Raw genomic sequence first — 7,500 nt, 5'->3', positions numbered from 1 at the left:
CCCTATAATGAGGCGTCTTTAATGATACCCTTGTAGGCCTACAGTTCAATATCTTACATCAGTTAGGAATAGTAAAATAATAATTTTTATACTCTTGTTAAAAGAGTTAAAAGCAAAAGGTTTTAAAAGTATGGGCCATAAAGTTAACCTTGTTATAGTATAAAGTGTAGTATAGCATAAAGTATAAAGTTAATTTTGTTATAGTATAAAGATATTTTCAACTTCTTTGTTATAGCATAAAGTTAAATTTTAACTCCTTTGTTATAGTATAAAGTGAGACTATTGCGGAAACAACATTCTCGTCTTCTCTCGAGGTTAATAATTAAGTTTAGGTTATGTTATGTGCACTGCAGATGTAAACAAATTTGCGCTACATTTAGCGTGAATGCAAGATGTTAGCGCCTGGCGAACGTTGGGTTTAAAAGTAAGGCCTCCCTCACTCAGAGGTTCGCCTGGCGAAGCTTCGCCAGCACTGGCGAAAGTTTTTAAAGTACGGCCCTAAGTCTCGGCCTTGTTCTGTTTCTTTTTTCTGTCGCGTTTCACAGATAGGTTTGTCTTTTCTGGTTTTCTACGATCCCTTTGTACTTCTATTTCTTTCGTCTTGTGTACGTGAGCATGTACATGTGTGTGTGTGTGCGCGCGCGTGTATAATAATAATAATAATGATAATAATAATAATAATAATAATAATAATAATAATAATAAAGAGTTTATTAAGTAAAGTAGTTACAAGGGTAAAGTAACTTTACAAAGATCATTTGTATCTAATACAATAGGGAATGGTAGACATATAATATCTGGATGTATGACACTTTGGTTCACATAGTTTATTGTTAACATCCTCACGAAGCTGTCTGCTTGATTGACGCGTCAGGAAGCAGGTGCCGATGCCTCGTAGATGTAAAGATGTTGTGTGCGAATTTTTGTATTAAGGATTTTCTCCGGTCTTCTAAAGAGGGTATCTGCAGTTGGTTTAGCGCATCTGTGTATGTGGTGTAGTTTGACCCGAGAATGATGCGTAATGTTCTTTTCTAGTCTTTCCAATTTTGATTTTTTAAAGTTGGTAATGGACGAATGCCAGACTGGTGCTGCATATTCATACTGGTCGAAGGAAAGTCGTCCATATGCGGAGGAGATCTTTGGGATGCACCGAAAGATTATAATTTATTTAACATAAAGAACTTTCTTCCACACCTTGAAATCAGTTTCTTGGTGTTGGCGGACCACCTTAAATCGTCACTGATAACTGTTCTCAATTGGTTCACCTCTTTGGCCCGAGTTAAGAATTCCTCGCCTATTTTTAGAGTACCACCACTGTCGGCTAATTTGTTAGATCTAAATTTTGTTTCTGTGCATTTCTTGGTGTTGACAGACATTTTGTTAGATGAAGCCCACTCTGACACTTGTTTAAGGGCGTCTTGTAATAAGGTGCCTTGCCCTGGCTGGTGTGCTAGTGCAAGTGTCATGTCGTCCACATATTTGTAGATCTTCACGTGCGGAATTTTGTCCTCATTTGCCATTATCAGAAACAATAATGGGCCGAGGACCGTTCCTTGAGGGACACCGCAGTGAAGATCAATTTCATCGGATGTTTGGCTGTTTGCACGAGTCCTCTGGGAGCGAAGGTTGATGAAGGAAGATATCCACTTCAGCCAGCCCTCGTGGAAACACAGAGAAATCATTTTCTTAATTAATGTGGTGTGGTTGATGAGATCAAACACTTTCCTCAGGTCGATGGTGACGGTGGTGACCTTGAGTCTTTTGTCTACATTTGAAGTGATATAATTGATTGTCAACTAGGTTGTGGACTGTAGAGCTACCCTTGGTATTTCCAAATTGGCGATGATCTAATTTGGGGGCGAATATTTTCCACAATTCTTTAGCAATTATTCTCTCGAGTATTTTGCATGGAATAGGTGTCAGTGATATGGACCTAAGGTCATTGAGAGAATTAGGTGGACTTGTTTTGGGAATTGGGGCTGATAGCACGCTTCCATAGGTCAGGCACCACGCCCTCAGTGATGAAGCAGTTAAAGATGTCGCAGAGGGGGGTGGCGGGCTCTGGAGCGAATTCTCGTAGTAACCTCGGCGGGATGTCATCAGGGCCAGATTTGCTTTTTGCTATCCTTTTAAAGTGTTGATACACTTCGTATTCGCTGACAATTGCTTGCAGAGGGCGCGAGGGTAGGTAAGTTGGCAGTTCTGTTGATTGTAGAGGTGGGAGTAGCTTGTTGATGTTCGCAAAGTGACAGTTGATGATGTTAGCAGCGCTTTCTGGCGAGTCGGCAATTTCGCTGATGTGAGAGAGGTAACTCCTTTTGTCACCGATTAAATTCCGAATGTGGCTATACCACGATTTGGGATTTGCGTCACTGATTTTATCAATTATTTGCTTATGATAATTTTTCTTAGCCGATCTTATCTCTTGTCTAACCTTTTTTGCTAAGTACTTTGTTGCATCGATGTTTCTTGTTTTGTAGGCTTTTTGTCCCGCCAGGATAAGGTCTTTGATCCTGTTGGTGACCCATGCTACTTGGTTCCAGACTGATTTATAAAAAAGGCATTTAGTGTTCGGGTTGGGGGCGTTGAGAACGTCGGCCCAGTCATGATGTGTAATCCTTGTTTTGTTCCCCTTCACTGCGTGGGTGCCTGGTATTTCTTTGGTACCCAGAGCAGCGACAAGTGATCACTATTGCCTAAAGGGAGCAGGGAAGTTGGACTTTCATAAAAATGCTCTTTATTAATGATTTTGTCCAAGGTATTTTCCCACGCGTGGCGAATGATACTACCTTCTTAAATTTCAGTACAGAGGTGATTTCATAATCAAAAAAGTGTTCGGGTCGCCAAGAATTACAAAAAAGGGATTTCCGTACTTTGCTTGGAGGATGAACACATTTTCTATTATGTGTTCTCTGAGGCTTTCTTCGGATGGTGCCCTTGGGGGGAAATATATCCCGCAGATTACCAGCACACTGATTTCGCGAGGCAGCCATGTGGGTCTAACAGTAAGCCATAATGTTTCAAGGTCGTCACTTGGTGGACAGATGGATTTTATAGTGTTGCAGGGGATAGTATCTTTGATGTAGATACCGACGCCACCACCTTTTCTGCCCTAAAGAATTTTGTTAAATAAGTGGTACCCCTGTATGGTCCCGATGTTTAATGTATCGTCTTTGAACCACGTTTCTGTTATTACTGCAATATTGATAGTATTTTGTTTCATTATGACGTCAAGTTCGTCCACTTTGTTTGTAAGGCAGCATGCATTTGCAAGGTAATTTGCTGGGAAGTGTTCTGTGGGGTCTTGCGTTAGCTGGCGCTATTGTTGACGAGTCGAGTTGCGAGGTTTTGTACTTGTTTCTATTTAAAAAGACTCTCACGGGGCTGGGGGAGGAATCTGACTTCAGAAATTCATCAGCTACAAGTGCTTTGTCTTTAAGAGAAACAGTGAAGCTGGATTAATACGAATGACTCATTTTTGTTTTGAATGCATTTACATCGTCCACCTCGGGGAAGTTAACGAGTAGATGATTCTCGATCTCTGCTTCCTCAGTGTCTGTGTGGCAGTTTGTTATGTAAAGGTACAACACCTCTGGTTTTGCTGTTCCCTGTAAAGGTTTAGCGGTAGATCTTTGTACACTTTTGTCTTCTTTATGTGTGTGTATGTGTATGTGTGTATGTTCTTACCTAGTTGTTTGAATACCTGAGAAGAGCTATGCTCAGGTGGTCCCGTCTGCTACATTTAAATTATCGTATAACGTATAAATTGATGCACAGTTTTGGCACACACTACTTGATTGGAGAGACTGTTCCACAATTCAATAATTTTGTTTGAGAAACTATATTTTCTGACATCTTTATCACCTCTTTTTACTGTCAACTTTTTGTTGTGTCCTCTCGTTCTTCTTGTGTTCAAGATCAAAAAGTCATCCTTATCTATATTCACTCTTCCTGTAATGCAGTTGAAAAGCATAATCATGTCCCCCCTTTTCCTTCTTTCTTCCAAGGTAGTAAGTCCTAATTTCTGTAGTCTGCCTTCGTAACTCAGATCTCTTAGGGTAGGTGCCCATCTTGTCGCCGCTCTTTGGACTCTTTCCAGTTTGTCAATATCCTTTTTTAAGTGTGGACTCCATACCACTGCACCGTACTCAAGACTTTGTCTTATGATTGCTTTAATAATCTTCTTTACCATGTCTTCGTCCACATACACGAATGCCCTCTTCATGTTGGCAATCAGTCCTAACATTTTGTGGACCTTTTCATTTATATGGTCGTTTGGATTTAGGTTCCTATTTATGATTATCCCAGGATCTTTTTCCCCGTCAGCTGTGTCTAATACTACGTCCCCTAATTTATATTGGAATAGTGGGCGATTTCTACTTTCTCCAAACCTGACTACATGGTATTTATTGGAATTGAATTCCATTTTCCATGTACAACTCCACGTGAATAAGTTCTCGATGTCACTTTGGAGGCATTGGCATGAGACGTTGTCTGTTATCCTTTTTTTATTATTTTTGCGTCATCTGCAAGCATATTCAGATAAATACCTGGGCTTAGATTTGGCTCTAAATCATTGACGAAAATAGTAAACATAATCGGCGCCAACACCTATCCTTGAGGCACTCCGCTTGTTACTCGTCGCCATGTAGAATGCTTTCCTCTAATTACTGTGCTCATCTGTCTTTCAAGAAGAAAGTCTTCCATCCATGCGAGTAGTTTCACTCCACCTAGGTGCTCTAATTTCCATAGTAACCTTCTATGAGACACCTTATCAAAAGCCTTTTTAAAGTCTTACACACAACCCACCCAACCGTCTCTTTTTTGTAATACTTCAGAAACTCTTTCTTAAAAACAGAGAGGATTTGTTACACACGACCTTCCTTCTCTAAAACCAAATTGTTTGATATAATTTCGTGTTTTTCAAGCATTTAAACCCATTGTTTTCTAATTACTCTTTCTAGCAGTTTGCATACTACACTAGTTAACGAAACGTCTATAATTTAGTGGGTTTCGTTTGTCGCCGCTCTTATATAAGGGTGAAACATTTGCGAATTTCCAACTTTTTGGTAGTTTACCTTGTCTTAGTGAATTTTGGATTAAAAATAAAGGTGTACATAGTTCTTCGGCACATTCCCTAAGAACCCAGTTAGAAATTTCATCTGGTCCCTCTGCTTTGGTCTTGTCTAATCCTTTTAGTAGATCTTTTATTTCGTTCTTTTTGAGGGTGATGTTTTTGATGTTTACGGTTGTATGTGTATTTGCCATATCAAAGCATGGATCCTGAACAAACACTGACTTAAATTTCTCATTTATGATTTCACACATTTCTTCCTCCATAGAATATATAATGTTATTGTCTTTGGTGGTGCTAATTTTATCTCTACTCTTAGTTTTACTTTTTATGTAGTTAAAGAAGAGTTTTGGTTTACTTTTACATTTGTTGATTATATCCTCTTCAAAGTTTAATCTCGGCTCTCTCATGGTTTGGGTATACTCATTTCTTCCTACTTTATATCTTTCATATGCTGCCTGAGATCTATGCCTTCTGAATCTTTTCCAAAGGAGATGCTTTTTTTCTCTCATTTTCTTGCATTTGTCGTTGAACCATTTTTGGCCATTTCTTGCTTCAATTTTGAATTGGGATATAAATTTTCCACTCCTTTTTTATAGATCTCAAAAAAATTGAATACTGAACATCAAGGTTCTCATCGTCCAGAAGTGTTTCCCAGTTTATGTTATCAAAGAAATCTTTAAGGCTTCTATAATTACCTCTTTTGTAATTGCGCTTTTCCTTTCCTTCCTTGCTTACGATGAGTTTTTCCTGTAACAGACAGTATTTTAGTTTCATTGCATGGTCGCTTTTTCCTAAAGAAGGACAGTACTCGATATCCTTAATATCATCGTTATGCTTTGTAAGTATTAGGTCAAGCATAGACGGCCTATCTAGCCCTATTAATCTGATATGATCTGTTATATTCTGGAAAAGGCAATGCTCATTTATGATTTCTAGTAATTTAGCATTCCACGAATCTGATTGTGCTCTAGGATCGAACCTTTCCCAGTCGATTGTGCTGTTAAAATCCCCTGTAATAAGAATTTCTGTTGAATTGGTTTTCGAAAGTTGTAGCACTTCTTCCAGGCTCTTTATTGTCTCCAGAATTAGTTTCTGGTAATTTTCTAGTGACCACGCCAGTGTTTGAGGTGGCATGTATACCGTGGTTATTATTATGTTTACCCCGTTTGTTTCTACCTCAATTACCTTCGTTTCCACTATGGGGTTCTGGTTAATTTCTATCTCCTTTACAATAATTCCTTTCTTTGTTAATATTGCTACCCCCCCCCCCCTTCCATTTCCATCTGTCCTATCTTTTCTCCAAATATTATAGTCTTTGAGCCCAAATGTTACATCGTCTATGGAAGGGTCCAGTTTGGTTTCAGTGATGCATATTACATCCGGTTTATCCATATCAATTATTGTCTCTAGTTCAAGCAACTTCGAAGATAAACCATCAATATTTGTATAAACTATTTCTATATAACCTTTAGGTATTAATTTTGGTTGCAGGGTTAATGTTTGTCTGCCTCTGCATTTTGGTACCGATAGTATATTTGCTTTGCTTGGAGACCTCTCACCCTCCAAATAAACAAGTTTTTTTCCTCTTCAGTCCTTTGTTCTTTTTTGTTTTTCACTTCTTCCAATTTCTTTTGTAGTGTTACTCTCATCTTTGGTCATATTTTCTCTCATCCATATTTTTGTATATTCCTCATGGGTGGCCAGAACTTTGGCTTTCTTTATTATATGTTACTATTTGCTTATTCAAGAATGTTACTTTTAGAGGCCGTTTCTTTCCCTTTTCGAATAATCCCAGTTAACTATGATATTCTGCTCAGCGAATTCGGGATTTATGAGCTTGAGAATGTCTACAATCAATTTCTTGTCTTCGTTGTATCGTTCAATTCCATCTTCTACAACTTTATCTTCATGTCCCAATATGACTATGTCCTTGTTTACGTCAGCCAAATTAGCAATATTTCTTGCATGTTGCCCAAGGTGGGATTTGAAATCGTTCTTCTTTATTGTTTCTGCAAGCTATGTTTTAATTCCTTCCTTTGTAGTCTTGATGTCTTTTTTTCTATTTTTTTCCATTTCATTCACGGTTTCCTTTACCTTTGATACATCTGCATATGTAGCTGTCAATTTCTTAGCTTCTTCCATTATTTGAGCTTGACTGTTTGACAAATTACTTTCAATCTGTTTGACAGTTTCTTGAAATTTAATGACCTCCTCAACTTTTTCCTGTAGATTTTTTGCTTCGGTTTCATTACCGTTGCCAATTTTGGTTTCAGCTTCTTTTAACTTTTGCTTTAGTTCTTTACTTTTCAGGTCAGATTTTTCCATATTTCCTCTCTGAATTGTTGTATTTCTACGCAGGTTTTCTATCAATTCCTTCAGATTCACATTCTCTTCACGTATTTTGAGGCATTCTGCTACCAGGT

At 38.3% G+C, this 7,500-nt stretch overlaps 1 protein-coding gene across 1 annotated transcript in view; it reads left to right on the top strand.

Moving 5' to 3' along the window:
• The window catches only part of LOC138862436 (uncharacterized), a 17,256-nt gene that overhangs the window by 8,290 nt on the left and 1,466 nt on the right, over nt 1-7,500 (top strand). The gene's annotated exons all lie outside the window — the stretch shown is intronic.

The sequence above is a fragment of the Penaeus vannamei genome, chromosome 8 (genome assembly GCF_042767895.1).
Source record: "Penaeus vannamei isolate JL-2024 chromosome 8, ASM4276789v1, whole genome shotgun sequence".
NCBI classification, from domain to species: Eukaryota; Metazoa; Arthropoda; class Malacostraca; order Decapoda; family Penaeidae; genus Penaeus; species Penaeus vannamei.
This window is presented reverse-complemented; position numbering and strand designations above follow the sequence as displayed.